This window comes from Monodon monoceros, unplaced genomic scaffold, assembly GCF_005190385.1.
Source record: "Monodon monoceros isolate NGI ecotype Baffin Bay Population unplaced genomic scaffold, NGI_Narwhal_1 Super_Scaffold_9, whole genome shotgun sequence".
In the NCBI taxonomy this organism is placed as follows: domain Eukaryota; kingdom Metazoa; phylum Chordata; class Mammalia; order Artiodactyla; family Monodontidae; genus Monodon; species Monodon monoceros.
Window position 1 is genome coordinate 7,553,523 of NW_021703786.1, and position 16,928 is coordinate 7,570,450.

At 42.7% G+C, this 16,928-nt stretch overlaps 2 non-coding genes and 1 pseudogene across 2 annotated transcripts; all 3 read right to left on the bottom strand.

The window, feature by feature from the left end:
- Nucleotides 1–3,353: 3,353 nt before the first annotated feature.
- Nucleotides 3,354–3,517, bottom strand: LOC114889887. The gene has a single exon (XR_003792179.1). It is a non-coding gene; the product is annotated as a U1 spliceosomal RNA (small nuclear RNA).
- An 871-nt stretch (nucleotides 3,518–4,388) lies between these two features.
- Nucleotides 4,389–4,552, bottom strand: LOC114889824. Its single transcript, XR_003792126.1, has one exon. It is a non-coding gene; the product is annotated as a U1 spliceosomal RNA (small nuclear RNA).
- A 5,395-nt stretch (nucleotides 4,553–9,947) lies between these two features.
- LOC114889848 lies at nucleotides 9,948–10,084 on the bottom strand (annotated as a pseudogene).
- Nucleotides 10,085–16,928: the final 6,844 nt, after the last annotated feature.

Here is a 16,928-nt window from a genome sequence, read left to right on the forward strand (position 1 = left end):
TACTGAGAAGTAACCCCCTCTTAATTTAACTACTGATAAAATGTGGAAATGCTAATAACTTGAGTGTTTTAACTTTATTTTCTCTGTATTTGTTACCAGCCATGTCAGTGCCTATAGCAGCCTAGTAATCACAGCATTGTTAAGCAAAGCACCGTGACTCAGAAAATATTGTTTGGTTTAAGTATGAGCTGAAGCTTTTATAACTTTCCTTCCCCACCTCCATTCCCCACCCTACCCCACCCCACCCACCTTTCTGCCTCCCTACTATTTCCAGGCATTAAGAAAGAGTAGCATATTTCTATTTGATCTACATAGATAAAGTCTTTAAAGAGGCGATTAAGTTAAAATGAGGCTGTTAGAATGAGGCCATAATCCAATACAATTGGTGTCCTTATAAGAAGAAGGAGACACCAGGGGCACTTGCACAGAGGAACAACCATGTGACTAGGCAGCAAGAGAGTGGCCATCTGCAAACCAAGGAAAGAAGCTTCAGAAGAACCCGGCCCTATCGGCACCTTGATCTTGGACTTCTAGCCTCCAGAACCTTCAGAAAGTAAATTTCTGTAGTTAGTCCATCCAGGCTGTAGTATTTTGTTATGGCAGTCCTAGCAAACAAATACACTAATAATAGCTAGATATGGCACATGAATATGCATATAGTTTTATTTTAGTTTAGTAAAGGCACGGGTCGTTTTAATAATTATAAAGGAAAAAGTTTAATATTTTAAATAAATATTAAAAAAATAAAAAGTGCTTATCACCAATTGGAATAATCTACTAAAAAAAAAAGTGGAAAATATTCCTGAAAGGGGAGTCTACAGTTACTATCTCCACTTCATTCATCCATTCAGCTGGAATGGTCTGCTAGTGTGTTATTCTCCCCCATACCCCTGACAGTGGGGTGCTGGCCAAAGCCCCCAATATCTTCTTCTTTTTAAAAAAATATTTATTTATTTGGCTGCGTCGGGTCTTAGTTGTGGTGTGAGGGTTATTCGTTGTTCCGTATGGGCTTAGTGGCCCCGCGGCATGTGGGATCTTAGTTCCCCAACCAGGGATCAAACCCACGTCCCCTGCATTGGAAGGAGGACTCTTAACCACTGGACGACCAGGGAAGTCCCCCAATATCTTCTTACACCTGGACAAACCCAATGTGCATTTTCAGGCTCTGTCACACTGGAATGTTCGCCTGTATGTAACACTGCCTTTATTCCTTCTTTATTTTATTGTGGTAAAAATATACACAGCATTGGGCTTCCCTGGTGGCGCAGTGGTTGGGAGTCCGCCTGCCGAGGCAGGGGACACGGGTTCGTGCCCCGGTCCGGGAAGATCCCACATGCTGCGGAGTGGCTGGGCCCGTGAGCCATGGCCGCTGAGCCTGCGCGTCTGGAGCCTGTGCTCCGCAACGGGAGAGACCACAACAGTGAGAGGCCCGCGTACGGAAAAGAAAAAGAAACATAAAAAAAAAAAAATATAAATATATATATATATATATATATATATATATATACACACACACACACACACATAGTATTTACCACTTTAAACAAATTTAAAGTGTTCGGTGGCATGAATATATTCACACTGTCGTACTACAATCACTACCATCCATCTCTCCATACCCCATTAGATACTAACTCTGCATTTTCTCCCTCTCTCAGGCCCTGGCAACCACCAATTTACTTTCTGTGTCTATGAATTTGACTACACTTGGTGCTTCACGTAAGTGGAAACACTTATTTGTCCTTTTGTGACCCACGTATTTCACTATGTCCTCAAGATTCATCCATGTTGTAGCATATTTCAGAATATCCTTCCTTTTTTAAGGCTGAATAATTTCCCACTATGTATATACACCCCATTTTGTTTATCCATTAATCCATTGATGGACACGGGTTGATTCCACCTTTGGCTATTGTGAATAATGCTGCTATGAATATGAGTGTTCCAATATCTCTTTAAATCCCTGTTTTCAATTATTTAGGGTATATACCCAGAAGTAGAATTGTTGGATTAATTTTTTCAGGAATGGCCATACTGTTGAGAAATGGAATACTGCCTGCCATATCAGTAAACAAAGGATGTCACAGTCGTGATTGCAGCCGCCGCCAACGGTGAGCTAGTGAGCCCTGAGGGAACTCAGGAAAGAAGAGAATACCTGCCACCTAGCAGCCATCAGACTGCAGTCACTCCCTAGGGTGAACCCTGAGGAAACTCAGGATATGAAAACACAGGATACTGGCCCCAGATAGCTGAGGTGCACATCAGAGGAATGATTTCGGTGAGCCCAGACTCTTGCATCTTCCCATACACAGAAAAGCGCTAAATTCCTTACCTTAAGATATCTGGTTTTCTTTAATTAACAACAATCTTCTGACGTTCAGACTATCTACCCTCTGTTGCAAAACTCCTATATATCCTGGCTGGCCCCCTCACTTCCTCGGAGCAGTTCTCTCAGGGTTACTTGAGATGCTGCCTCCCAAGCTTTAACTCCTAAAAATCCTCGCCAAATAAAACATAAACTCTCAAGTTCCGGGTAGGTTGTGAATAATGTTTTAGTCGACACTGTTTGCTATAGTGGCTGGACCATTTACATTATCACCAGCACTGAAAAAGTGTCCCAATTTTTCCAGATTTTCACCAATACTTGTTTTATTATTTAGTAATAGTCATTTTTATGTTTTTCAACCTTTTAAAACTTTTTATTTAATTGCATTTACACCAATACATGATGACTACATTTTGACATAAAATGTTTAAAATAATACAGGTAAATTTAAAACCGCAGACCCGCTTCAGTTTCATACGTTTTTTACTTTTTTTTCCTAAAGCTGGAGAACATGCACATTGCTGAGAACTTGGCTTTCGCCTGGACTAATCATTTACATGCTAACAACCACTCCCTGAATGTTTTTAGTCTTACTCCCTTCATTCTTCTTCAATCATCCTACTCTTTAAAAATGCCGTCTGTAGAGTACATAGTGAGGTAACTCACTCTAAATTCCCCCTACAAACACCTCTCACTGCCGTAAATTTGATCGTTTTCCCCTCGATGGAACACCAGCATTCTGCAAGAACGATAAACGCTGAATTAACAAAACATCATCGCACGACTTCAAATCAAAATCGAAATTTTAAAGTCCTTTGTTCTACGACATACATACAACTCTCAGCTCTCACAGTTGTCCCAGAAAACTCTGGATATTCCTTGGAGAAATCACTCTGAATACAACAAAACCATGAAAACCACCCCAAAACTACACCCTAACAAAACAAGAAAATTAAACGCAGTTATCACGCTTTACTAAAATAGTTAAACAATAACACCGAAATTTCTACTTTTAAACTGAGCTTATCAGGGGAAAGCGCGAACGCAGTCCCCCACTACCACAAATTATGCAGTCGAGTTTCCCACATTTGGGGAAATCGCAGGGGTCAGCACATCCGGAGTGCAATGGATAAGCCTCGCCCTGGGAAAACCACCTTCGTGATCATGGTATCTCCCCTGCCAGGTAAGTATGAATTGCTTCACCTGCCTGGCACCTCACCCTCAGATACGAAACACTTGACACTTACGGTCACTCACTTCACGCAAGCTCTAGACCCTCACTTACGAATAAAAACTTCTCCAAACTATAAAAATCCTGACAAAAACATTTCGTATACCGGAACACTTGCAAAATAATAATAAATGTATGTACAATGTGAGCAAGACCAGCGGACACTGCGCTCATTTACATACTCCAAGCACTTTTAATGACGTCATTCTTCTGCGCGGGACAAACCTATCCCGGGTTTTGTTGATGTGGTAGGCTAAATAATGAAAGACCCTCCGTCCGCCCTGTCTACATCCTAGTCCCCGCAACCTGTAAATATTACTTCCTTTTGTATCACAACAAGTTTTACAGATGTGATTAAAGCTTTGAAATTAGGTGGGGCAACAGCATAGCGAATTACCTAGAGACCACCAATGTAATCAGAAACCCTTACACAGAAGACACATATCAACAGAAGGTGCTAGGCAGCGCGCTTTCAAAAACAGCAGAAAAAAGCCGCAAACGGACTTGCCGCCAAAAAACAAGGTAATCACCTCCTAAATCTTGAACATCTAAAGTAAAAGAACTTCGACTGTTTTAAGTCTCTAAAGCTGGCAATAACTCACTGCAAACACAACGCGACGAACTCTCATCAAACAAAGAAACTTAGGTTTAAAAATACCTTAAAAAGGAAATAAAAACAACTGATGTACGGTTAAGCTCAGAAAACCAAAAACATTAAAATTCTTATTATAGCAAACCTAACCTAAAAAAAAAGACTAAAAGCAACGACAAAAACCGCTGACTCACTAACGACATAACGAAAGACAAGTCCTTTCTTTCAACATTTCATATCAGGGGAGAGCGCGAACGCAGTCCCCCACTACCACAAATTATGCAGTCGAGTTTCCCACATTTGGGGAAATCGCAGGGGTCAGCACATCCGGAGTGCAATGGATAAGCCTCGCCCTGGGAAAACCACCTTCGTGATCATGGTATCTCCCCTGCCAGGTAAGTATGAATCGTAGCCCCTCCCTGGCACCTCACCCTCGAACTCAGCACACAATATACTTATGGTCAATTATATTCCAAGTTCTTTAGGCCTTTGGTTGGAAACTGCAGGATTATTCATATGACACTGACCAGGATACATCCTTTGAACGTTCAGCGGAAATTCTGCCCAGCGAAGAATGAAATCGAACCAGCAGGCGGCGCGCCCCTCATCTACATATCCCCGCCTCTTGTCCCTCAACGTCACTGCTTTTGGAGAAGCGGTCAGTTCGCTCTAGCTATGCCTCGTGCCGACCCCAAAGACGATCATCGACAAGTGTAGCTGAAAAGATTGTTCAATTCCTTGTCTTGGCAGGCATACGCAAAAACTACGGCGTAGATTTGTCACACGTCCTACTACTGCGCCGCAGGGGCGGGCAGGGCAGTTGCGGGCGGCCGGGGGCGCGCGGCCCTCAGAGGAAGAGGGCCGCACTGTCGGTTCTGCGAGCCTGACTCGCTGCTCCACTATGGGACTAAGTCATACCCTCAAGTCTCTCTCACCCTCCATTTCCCAAAAGTGTAAAGTGGGAATACTACTGCCTGCCTACTTCACAAGATTTCTGTGGGAGCTGAACAGGAGAACGCGGGTCAAACGCAGCCTCGAGCCCCTCACCCGACCCAGGCCATTCCGCTCCCGGACAGGTGTCCGTGCGGTTGGGGACGCAAATCCGACTTCAGCAAGATTCAAACCTCTGCATGCTCGGCTCAAAGATAAGCAGCACCTGGCCTGGATTTGGTAACAAAGCGAGCGCTCCTCTGTTCTTTTTGGACAGTGAAAATACATGACACACTGTTTTCCTTTCTGCCCTAGCTGGCTAGGCTCTCTGGGCAAAACAACTCTGCATCAACTAGGGCGTCAAGGACTTGGTGGTGTGCAGGAGGCAAAACTTTACCTCTCCTCTGTTAGGGTCTCCGGCCCAGCCTGAAAATTACACTGGCATAGACGGTCTACCAGGATAAAAGCATACACATTTATTTAACAGAAGTGTACAGGAGCCCTCATAAGGAAATGAAGGCCCAAAGAAGTGGAAAACTAAATGTTTTTATATTAAGTTGAACAAAGAGTGACAACTGTGGAAAAGTAACTAACATATATGGGAAGGCTAAAGGAAGATAATTATTTTAACAAGACCTGTTTGTACAGAAATCTCGGCTTTGTCCCCCTTCTCTGGCAATGTTTCTTTCCCCTGGGTTAGGGAAAACATCTTTCAGTTGGGAGTTTTACCTCCTGCTTCTAGGAAGACAAAAGGAGGTCAGACCACTCTTCTTACATACTTGCTGTTTTTCAGTGCTTTTAGCTCAAAATAATCCTTATGCCAAAGTGACACATTTTGGGGTGGCATATTTTTGCAACCCTTTGGTAGTTATTTCCCTTAGTCCATATGATTTTTTAAGTGCTTTGTTTTGCATTTTGGATGGCATTTTTAATTATTACCATAGCGATGAAATTTTCCTTGCAGGTAATTAGGAAAAGACAGAAAAGTGTTTTTTAAATATTAAAATTAACCACATTCCCACTACAAAATTACCACTGTTAACACTTTGATATTATATATGGTAACTCCAATTCTCTACGCATATATATTTTTAATACAATTATACTTCACACGATGTTTTGTAACATTTTACATTCATTTTGTTATATGTTGTCATAATTTATATCAATGTTCTATCACTTCCAGTTTATTGCCATATATATATATATAAAACATTGAACAGCCTTGTAGATATATCTTTGTGAATAATTAATGATTTCTTAGGGTAATTTCTAGTAGTTTTCTCTGTTATTTTAATATTTTAGTCATCTTAAGAAATGCCTTAAATTATTTGAGGGAGGAGAGGTGACATATGATATTTTTAAACTCTAAAAACTACTTTTCCCTGCTTCCTTTCATCTTTCAAAGTCCAGATCTCTTTCTAATTTCAGGGTTCATAGTTAATTATAAAAAGAACTTCAAGTTTGTTAAGAAGGAGAGGAAAGCCTAAATTGCAGTAACACTGCATGCAAAAAAGGCAGCATATGAAATAGAATATATACTACGATTAAAACTGTTTCTAAAAAGGCAAAATTTAAGACACTTAAAGAAAATACATCAAAATGCAAAGTAACATAATCATATCAGTGTCAATACAGAAGAATGGACTAATGTATTTTCCCCTACATATTCTGTAACATGACTATAATATTACTTCTAATGAAAAAATAATTTAACACTAATTATATACATCTACTGGCCAAAATATGTTCATACATTTTGACCCAGGAATGTCATTTAATTTAACTATAGAAAGTAATTCTGGAGAAAGACTATGCCCTATGCATAGGGTGTTCACTATAGAATTACAAAAAAATCAAAATCACCCAAAAACCCTAGAATCAAAGCAAGAGGGAAAGGGAGTATTAAGCAAACAATAATAATATAATAACGATTAACAACGTGAAAGACATTTTTATTATTTAAGGTTAAGAGGGAAAAAGGATATGAAATGGTATGTATACCATGACGGGAATTTTGTAAAAATGTATATCCTTAAGGAAAATTACTGGAAAGAAATGCACTGACATGATATCAATATTACTGGTTGTGAGATACAGGTTACAGACTTTCAATGATATTGTTAGACTGTTTTGTTTTGTTTTTTTCATAAAGAGAAGACCAAGTCCTGGTGGAACCATTACAAGAAATAGCTGGCACAGTATTTAGTTTTGCACACAGGCTTTAGCGTCAGATAGACTTAGATTCAAATTGTGATTTTTACCATATTTTAGGTATCTGTGCTTGATTTTGTCCTCTAGGAACAATGATAATTATTAGTAATAATTATGGTGAATATATATGTATATATATATATATATATATACATACACATACACATACATACATACATATATTTATACACAGAATAAAACAACTCAGTGACCAACTAACTCAAAGGCCCCAAATAAGCCGAGGTGGAGAGGCACGGACCCTCCCTCAGCACAGTAGGTATTTGGAGAGTTCCCACCTACCTGGGGAGTGGTGGCACCAGCACACTTACCAACCTCTCTCAGATCATGGCTTCCCCTGCCAACTAAGATTTCTGTCCCAACAGACATGGCCCTCACTCTGTGAGTCTCACCTCATCTCTGAATTTCCACCCATCTCTTAGCTTCGTCAGAGTCAAGGAAAGGCTGATGTTCAGAAATATCATGAGCGTGGCAGTAATTTTTAAAAGCTGACTTTTGTTATATAAGTTTACAGAGCAGGTTCAACTGTCAAGAAGTCCATGGTGCCAACACACTGAATCTAAATGTGTACTACCAGGAAAGCTTGAGCAATTCTACACTCTACACAGACACCCTGCATTTCAGGGAGCTGAACCCATTCACTTATGCACACTGGCCCCGGTTTTGCATTTCCATCCACAGGGTTCTGCAATATAAACCACAGTCACTCTACTTAGACATTTACTAGATACTCTCATCCACAAAGTGTGATCCAGCCCATCTCTGTTGTACGATATAATTTCATTATTGAACTACCTTTCTAATTTCATTCTAGGCAGTTGGTTTGCTGTTTCCATGGTATCCATGAATGCCACAGCACTGAGTCCTCTAGGACTATCTGTGTCCCACACAGACATGATTTCACAGATATTCTAAAGCTCTTTTTGCTATGCTGAGGGAACTATTTCTTTCTTTTTAAAATTTTTATTGGCGTGCAGTTGATTTACAATGTTGTGTTAGTTTCAGGTGTACAGCAAAGTGAATCAGTTATACATATACATATATCCACTCTTTTTTAGGTTCTTTCTCCATATAGGCCATTAGTGAGTATTGAGTAGAGTTCCCTGTGCTATACAGTCGGTCCATATGGGAACTATATTTCTGATAACCACATTGCCTACTCCAGTATTTTCAACATTCACAAATTGTCCTTGAGTTTCTGTGAGTGCTACTAATGATGGAAAAAACAAAAACAAAAACCTGCTCTCAAGTTGTTACTCGTGTAAGTAGTAACTTACAGCCACTTAAACTTAAGGTGCCAGCCTAGGCACTGGCGATACTAAGAGTAATAATGCAGAGAGAGATTCTGCCTGTAATAAATAAGATCACAACCTGTAGGGGAAACAGACCTGCCAGAATTATAGGAAAAGAGTAATGAGCACTAATAAAAGGGTTAAGGACCACATTATGACTCTGAAGGATCCTACACACTTTTGCCTTTGTGGACCCTTCCTCCGCGAAATACATATAAAAAGATGACATTATTATATACAACATTTTCTTCCACCTAAAAATTCATCTTTTTTTCTTCTGATTTTAAAAGAAGTGCTTTATGCAGCACTGTGCCTACAGTACCTAGTAATGTTTAAGTCCTTTCTGGTTCAGTGGTGGTTTGGGTGGATCCCAGGCAGCTTCGCAGACAGAGAGCTGAATGTCGAAGTATGCATTTTCAAGATTGATGAGAGGGACTTCCCTGGTGGCACAGTGGTTAAGAAACCGCCTGCCAATGCAGGGCACACGGGTTCGAGCCCTGGTCCGGGAAGATCCCACACACCGCTAGGCCCGTCTGCCCCAACTACTGAGCCTGCACGCCACAATTACTGAAGCCCGCGTGTGTACAGCCCGTGCTCTGCAACAAGAGAAGCCACCGCAATGAGAAGCCCGCGCACTGCAACGAAGATAGCCCCTGCTCGCCACAACCAGAGAAAGCCTGTGCGCAGCAACGAAGATGCAACACAGCCAATAAATAAATAAATAAAAACAGTGAATTGATTTAAAAAAAAAAAAGATTGATGAGGGAAGACAGGGCATTCCAGGAAGAAGGAGCATGTTATAGAAGTAACACAGCCAGACCTCCTGGAGACTTTTTCAAAATAAGGGAGAAATGATGTCCAATAGAATATAATGTGAACAACATGTAATTTTAAGCTTTGGTAGCCATATATAAAAGGGTAAAAGAAACCACCTGAAAATAGTTTTAATAACCTGCTTTACTTATTCCAATATATCCAAAATGGTTATCACTGCAAAATTTAGCCAGCCTAAAAAAAATTGAGATATAGTAACACTCCTTTTTTACATAACTAAAAATGTTCAAAACCCTTCAGGTAAACCTGCCCTTACGGCAGGTCAACTCAGATCCTAAACGTCAGACCGCTGAAGTTAAACACAATCCTACCAGGAAAAACCCTATACCTGGCAAAAGAATGTTTCATGGTGGCTTAGCATTTAAGATCTTTATTTCACTCCGTCTCTGTATCATATTCACCACCACCCACTACGTCATGTGATAAACCCTTCAGTATTAGATTAAAATGAGCTACTAGACCCTTAGAAAAGAGTCTTGAATGACATCTGTCTTTAAGATACAAAGAGAACAGGGAAAAGCATGAACGCAGTTCCCCACTACCACAAATTATGCAGTCGAGTTTCGCACATTTGGGGAAATCACAGGGGTCAGCACATCCGGAGTGCAATTGAGGCAGGATAGATGGGCTCCCGGCTAGACATTTACAACTGGTCTCCTGTTCACACTTCCTGAAGAAGTGGGTGAGAAGAAGATGGGCTCCAGGCCAGACATTCATTACCAGCACCCCCATTTACACTTCCTGAAGCAAGAGACAAACGGGCTCTATGACTATATATTTATGACCTGACTCCTGTCTGTATTTCTAGATCTGCACTTCGATACAAAAACCAGCAACAGAAATAGGGTAAATAACAGGACATTGGACATTTTTATGGAAGGGACAGAGTGGAACTAAACCCTATTAAAAGATCAAGAGGTCATACATTTCCCATCCTTAGGGCAAGGAAAACATTGCACATGTGCAGAAAGGCTCCTTGGGGGTCAAAAAGGAGGGGGCACCACCGCATAATATGTGATGCTAAGGCTGTCCCATAGGCCTCTGGGCTGGAATCCATCTTGGAAAAAAGTTCAGCACGTGTGTTGGGGCGGCTCCTAGGACAGGTCAGGTGTGGAAAAAGAAACCAGATGATTGGCCAAAGGTAAACAAAGACCCGGAAGACCTGCCCTATATAAATGACCTAACCGCCTCTTTACTGCACTCCTCCTCATCAGGGAGGACGCCCACACCCTTCCTCTCTGGGTGTGCATCTCTGCCCTGCTTCTGTCTTTTTTTTTTTTTTTCCCTGCTTCTGTCTTAACTAAACAAACTGTTTCTCTGTGTGCTCTCCCACTTGTAGTTGTGCTATGTCTCTAATAATAAACTTGGTACCTGTTTTTACAGTTTTTGCCTCCGTGAGAAATGCATTTTTCACTGGGGGCAAGGGCCAGGGGGTGCAGTGGCTAAGATTCCTGGTTTTCATCCAGGCTACCCAGGTTCAACGCCTGGGCAGGGAATCAAGATCTCGCTTCAGGCCACCACTCACTGCTGCCTCTCCAAGATCACAACGGATAAGCCTCGCCCTGGATAAACCACCTACGTGATCCTGGTATCTCCCCTGCCAGGTCAGTATGAACCGAGGTTGACCCCAGCACTACCCGCGGCTGCGCACACCACCATAAGGCCTGGGTCACTCCTGAAAGGACTCCAGTTGGCCTTTATCTTAGCGATCCAAGTAAACAGATTTTCGAACTATCTTAGTACTGGTAATAGATAATCAAGCACGTCTTTCCAGGAAACGCGGTTCCAAATGCCCTGTGTCCTTCATGGACCTACTCCACCTCCCCCTTAGGTCCCGCGCAGCCCGACAGGTCCGAGCCGGCAGCCGCGCCTCCTGTGGGCTGCTTCGGGAGGCCGCTTCCTCCAGCAACCAGCCCGACCAGGATACTTTCCTGACACAAACCCACCCCTCTCCCAACGCTGGCGTAACTGAAGGTCTCCGGATCTCCTTGTGTGGAGTCCCCTGGAGCAAACGGACGCGACAGAGCTTTTTAGTCGCCAGCCGACTTCAGCCGGCGTCCTTGCCTGGATCGCAACGCTCCATACCAGCCCCGCACCATTTCCTCCCGTTCCAAGAGCGGGAGGAGCAGAGCATGAAATCGAGAATATCCTGGCTACGTGCTAGCGGTTGGACTCCAATTCAGTGCTCACACTGCACGATTCGAGATAAGCTTCTAGCCTCTGAATCGGCTCCTCTGTACAGAATGAGGAGGAACCATACAGTCAGATCTCCCACGCAGCTCAGCGCCCCCCCCCCCCACACCGCCCAGACTTTGTCTCCTGCCCCTGCTCCTGCCCTGTTAACCCACACCCACCCCACCTTCTGAGAATGGACAGTGTCCTCAGCGAACAGACGGGGTCCATTCCTACCTTTCCCTCTGGAGTTTTTCTTTCTCTTGATCTCTGTGAGTTTCTCTTTTTCGCTAAGAGATATATGTGAAAAACCTGTTTTATTGCTGTTCTATTCTCCCAGCATTTTATGTTCTGAACCAGGATTAAGTTTCTGTTAGCCCCCTGTCTACTTATTGCCAGAAAGGGCCGTCTGACCTCTCAGTTCACTAGGCTCTTCACTCAAGATCCCATTTGACTCACTAGCCCCTCATCCACCTCATCCCCCCCCACCATGCTGCAGCACAGCCACTTGCTCCACCTGGTCCTAGATCCAGGACTCTTCTCCTCTACACCCATTCTCCCCAGCGCTGCTGGAGGAAGTTGTGATTCTCCCACTCCAGATTCATGCAAACTGCACCCACATCTTCACTGCTACTTGGCTTTCCTTTTATACATATCTTTTAAATTCCCTCAACCCTGATGTTTCAAACCTCTACCTAAACCAGTGGTTCTCAGTGACCATGCCACCACTCCCAAGGGGTAGTTTTGAAAATCTGTGGGGACATTTTTGTTTCCTTGTGTTGCCATGCCAAGCATTTACGTATTAAAATATTTTACTATAACATTTTATTTTTATTTCTCCTTTATATTACAGTTAGGACATTTATATCATTTGTGGGGGAAGTATATGTAGTTATATTTTCTAGGAACATCTTGAACATTCGTATTTTCTACGAACATACTATGAATAATAAAGGAAACGTTACTACTCGCCAAAGGGGACCCTAGGTTTGACAGAATTGAGAACCACAACTGTAATCCAATCACACCCATATATCCTCTTTGTAGGAGGGAGAATAATTTAGCTTCTCTTTTATTTCAAAAGTACAAATGAATGCTCTTTCCCATCATCTACTGAATCAATGTCTGGGTATGAGACCTGGGTGTGTGCACGTTTAACATGCTTTCCAGGTAATTCTTACACTGAAGTTTGAGAGCCACTGGGCCCAGCCTCTCTGTTGTGTCAGAAAAAGAGACATCGCCTTTCTTCTTAAGCCTCTCATTCCACATATGCTCCCAATCCCATCCTCTCTGATCTCAGCCCTTTCCATTGCCCTGGCTTTAGCACCTCTCCTTTCAAACATACAAAGGTGTCCCTTTATCCAGAAAAGGACAGACCCCCTACAGTACTATCCTCTTGCTTTCCATAGTCCCCCTACAGTACTATTCTCTTGCTCTCCTTTCTTGGATCTTAGGAGTTAATTCATTGGTTTAACATCACATTTATGGAATAGCTCCTACATGTCAAGACACTATTCTGTGGCTTTACAGATGTTATCTCATTCAATTCTCAACAATTCCTTTTTAGGTTGTGCAAACAAAAGAAGAGCAAAGAGTGTTTTGCTCAACATCGAATTCTGCAAAGATTAACCTGCTGCAGTCACTGACCAACAGTGCACTCTGTGCTTCAGACAGAAGAGATTAAGGCGATGAAAGGATGAAGCACTCCGTGCTCCAGTCTGAGGAAATTAAGACAATAAGAGGATGCTCTGTGCTTTGGACAAACAGGCTCTTAGATAGTTAGATGTATCTCAGGAAGAATTTTAATGAACCCAGCTTCTTGCATCTTCCCATACAGGGAAAAGAACTAAAATCATTAACTTGTGATGTATGTTCTTTGTGACTAGCAGTAATCTTTTACCAAGTTACATACCTGACTGCATGTATTCCCCACCAAAAAAATCATATATAAACTAGCCTCTCCCTCACCTCTTCAGAGCAGTTTCTCAGAGCTACTGAGAGGCTATCTCCTGGGCTATAGTCCTCAGTAAGACCCTGAAGCAAACTTAACTCACAATGTTTACATTGTGCATTTTTCTTTCTATTGGCAGTTGTCACTATTACTATTATTCCCCATTTTAGAGATGAAGAAAATGAGGTACAAGACAGTTAGCTAATTTACCTTAAACCACCCAGTTAGACAGTAGCAGAACTAGTGAGAGTCCATGTTCTTAACCTCTACACTCAGTGGCTTATAGACTGATACACAGTTGACCATTGCTCAACACGGGTTTGAACTGCATGGATTCACTTGTATGTGGATTTTTTCCATAAATAAGTACTACAGGATCCAAGGGTGCAGATACAGAGGAACTGCAGATACAGAGGGCCACCTATAAATTACACACAGATTTTCGACTGCATGGAGGGTTGGTGCCCCTAACCCCCACATTTTTCAAGGGTCAAAGCCTCATTATAGTCAGAGTCTACTAACCTGTGGAGAAAACATCAGGTTAGAAAGACTGGGAGAATTAATCTCCCGAGAGCAAAGCTGGAAAATCCTCCGAAACAATTAAAGTCTCTTTGGCATCAGGGAACCTAAGAGAGCAAAGGATTAGGACCCTCTCAGTGTGATGTGGTCAAAGAAATAACGGAAGGTGTTCTCAAGCCCTGGAACTATGGGGAGTTTCCGAGATGTACTGATTGTTTAATTTGTAGACTGATTTCTTCTTCAGCTTCAAACTGAGCAACTTGGTCTTCTCCACTCCATTCACTAAAAGTTACTAATGTGGCCAACACATATTTTACTTGTTTTCTTGCCATTTCCCCCTACTGCATCAAAAGCAGAAAATGAGTGCATGTTTTCAAAGCTCACTAATGACTACTGACTATGAAAGTGCTCACCTCTGCTCTCTCTCCAGCTTTTTTTGGGGGGTTCCTTTTCCTCTCTTGTTCTCTAATTGAGGCAATTCTGCAAAGCCCAGTCCTTGACTGCTGTATTTTTCAGCTTGCATGCTCTTTCCTCAAAAATTGATCCCACCTTCCTGATGCCAAATATGATGTGAATTCAACTATTCAACTAGGCCCATTCTATAGCTTGCTTCCAAATCTTCATCTCATACCTTTATGTCTCAACCCCAGCAGAAATTTATAAATAATACTCATATCCTGGGCTGCTGATTAACTGAATGGCCTGTCATCTCTCCAATATAAACAGCCAGTAGTAGACTCCAGACAAATGTGAGTTACTGGTAACTAAATACTGCTGGGAGTGGGAATGGCAGAGCATCTTCTGGACTAGACTTTCGGTAGACCACAACAAAAAGAGAGCCTCTGCTACCACAAACTATAATTGGAAGAGTCAGGGGGTGAGCTGCAAACTGGGAAACCAATTCTGTGATCTCTTCACAGCCACAGCTGCATGATCTGGGCTTTTACTACGTAACCTCCTCAGTAATCACCATACATTGCCTATACTTTCCCCTCCATCCCCGTTTACTCCTCACTTCCCAAAATACCTGTTGTTGGATTTACTTCTCCTCCAAGTAGCACAACCCCTTTAATATAGTAGCACGTTTGATTTTTAAAGTAGAGACGTCATCCTAAAAGTAAAGGCTTTTAACTCACAAAGCCTTTCATTTACATAATTACATCACAAGCTCCCAGCTGACACACAGTTCCCCCCAACCTCAAATTTAAAAGATAGGAAAACAAAAAAGCCAAACAAAAAAATATGTTTTGGGAAAGAAGTTCTGATTTTAAAAGTAACCATTCAGCCTTTGGGAAAACTGAAGAGTACAAAGGAAAAAAATCACGGCAAATTCTACGTTTTATGGTGTTAAGTCTACCCGCCAGCTCCCCACCGTGGTTTGTTCGTTTATTGCCATTTCCACCCCCCCTCCTTTTTTTTTTTTTTTCGGTACGCGGGCCTCTCACTGTTGTGGCCTCTCCCGTTGCGGAGCACAGGCTCAGCGGCCATGGCTCACGGGCCCAGCCGCTCCGCGGCATGTGGGATCTTCCCGAACCGGGGCACGAACCCGCGTCCCCTGCATCGGCAGGCGGACTCCCAATCACCTTTTTTCCCCTTTTTTAAAAAAAAAAATTATTGAAATATAGTTGATTTACAGTGTGGTGTTAAATCTTGAAGGCTTTAAAAATTAATAGTCATAAATGTCTATAGACACAAACATATTTTTAACTTTAAAGAAAATAATGAGGGACTTCCCTGGTGGTCCAGGGGCTAAGACTGCACTCTCCCAATTCAAGGGGCCCAGGTTCGATCCCTGGTCAGGGAACTAGATCCCACACGCCGAAACTAAGAGTTCGCATGCCACAACTAAAGATCTCGCACGCCGCAACTAAAAAAAAAGATTCCCCATGCTGCAACTAAGACCTGGCGCAGGCAAATAAATAAATATTAAAAAAAAAAAAAAAAAAAAAAGAAAAGAGGGCTTCCCTGGTGGCGCAGGGGTTGAGAGTCCGCCTGCCGATGCAGGAGACACGGGTTCGTGCCCTGGTCCGGGAAGATCCCACATGCCGCGGAGCGACTGGGCCCGTGAGCCATGGCCGCTGAACCTGCGCGTCCGGAGCCTGTGCTCCGCAATGGGAGAGGCCACAACAGTGAGAGGCCCGTGTAACGCAAAAAAAAAAAAAAAAAAAGAAAAGAAAAGAGGGCTTCCCTGGTGGCGCAGTGGTTGAGAGTTCGCCTGCCGATGCAGGGGACACGGGTTCGTGCCCCGGCCCGGGAAGATCCCACATGCCGCGGAGCGGCTGGGCCCGTGAGCCATGGCCGCTAAGCCTGCGCGTCCCGAGCCTGTGCTCCGCAACGGGAGAGGCCACAACAGTGAGAGGACCGCGTACCGCAAAAAAAAAAAAAGATAGTAGTAGTTGCAAAAGACCGCATGTTATATGGTTCTATTTATATGAAACAGGCAAATACATAGAGATAGAAAGCTGATTAGTGGGTTGGAGAAGATGGTGGAGCAGAATTTGGGAGGTGACTGCTCTTTTTAGGGTGATGAAAATGTTCTAAGATTTATTGTGGTGATGACTGCAAAACTCTGTGAACATACTAAAAAACACTGAAGGAAGATGGAAAATAAATACAGCTTTGGAAAAGCAAATTATCAGGGAAAGCATGAATGCAGTTCCCTGCCACATAAATCATATTGCTCCCTACATTTGAAGAAGTCAGGGGTCACCACTATCTAGTAATGAGAACTAGCAGAGTCTTACCATTTACCTGATAGAGGAGGGTCATTTCCCTGTCCCTCACTTCTCCTGGTCTTCACCCTTCTACTCACACTCTAGCGGTCCTTTGCCCCCAAAGTGCCAACTGGT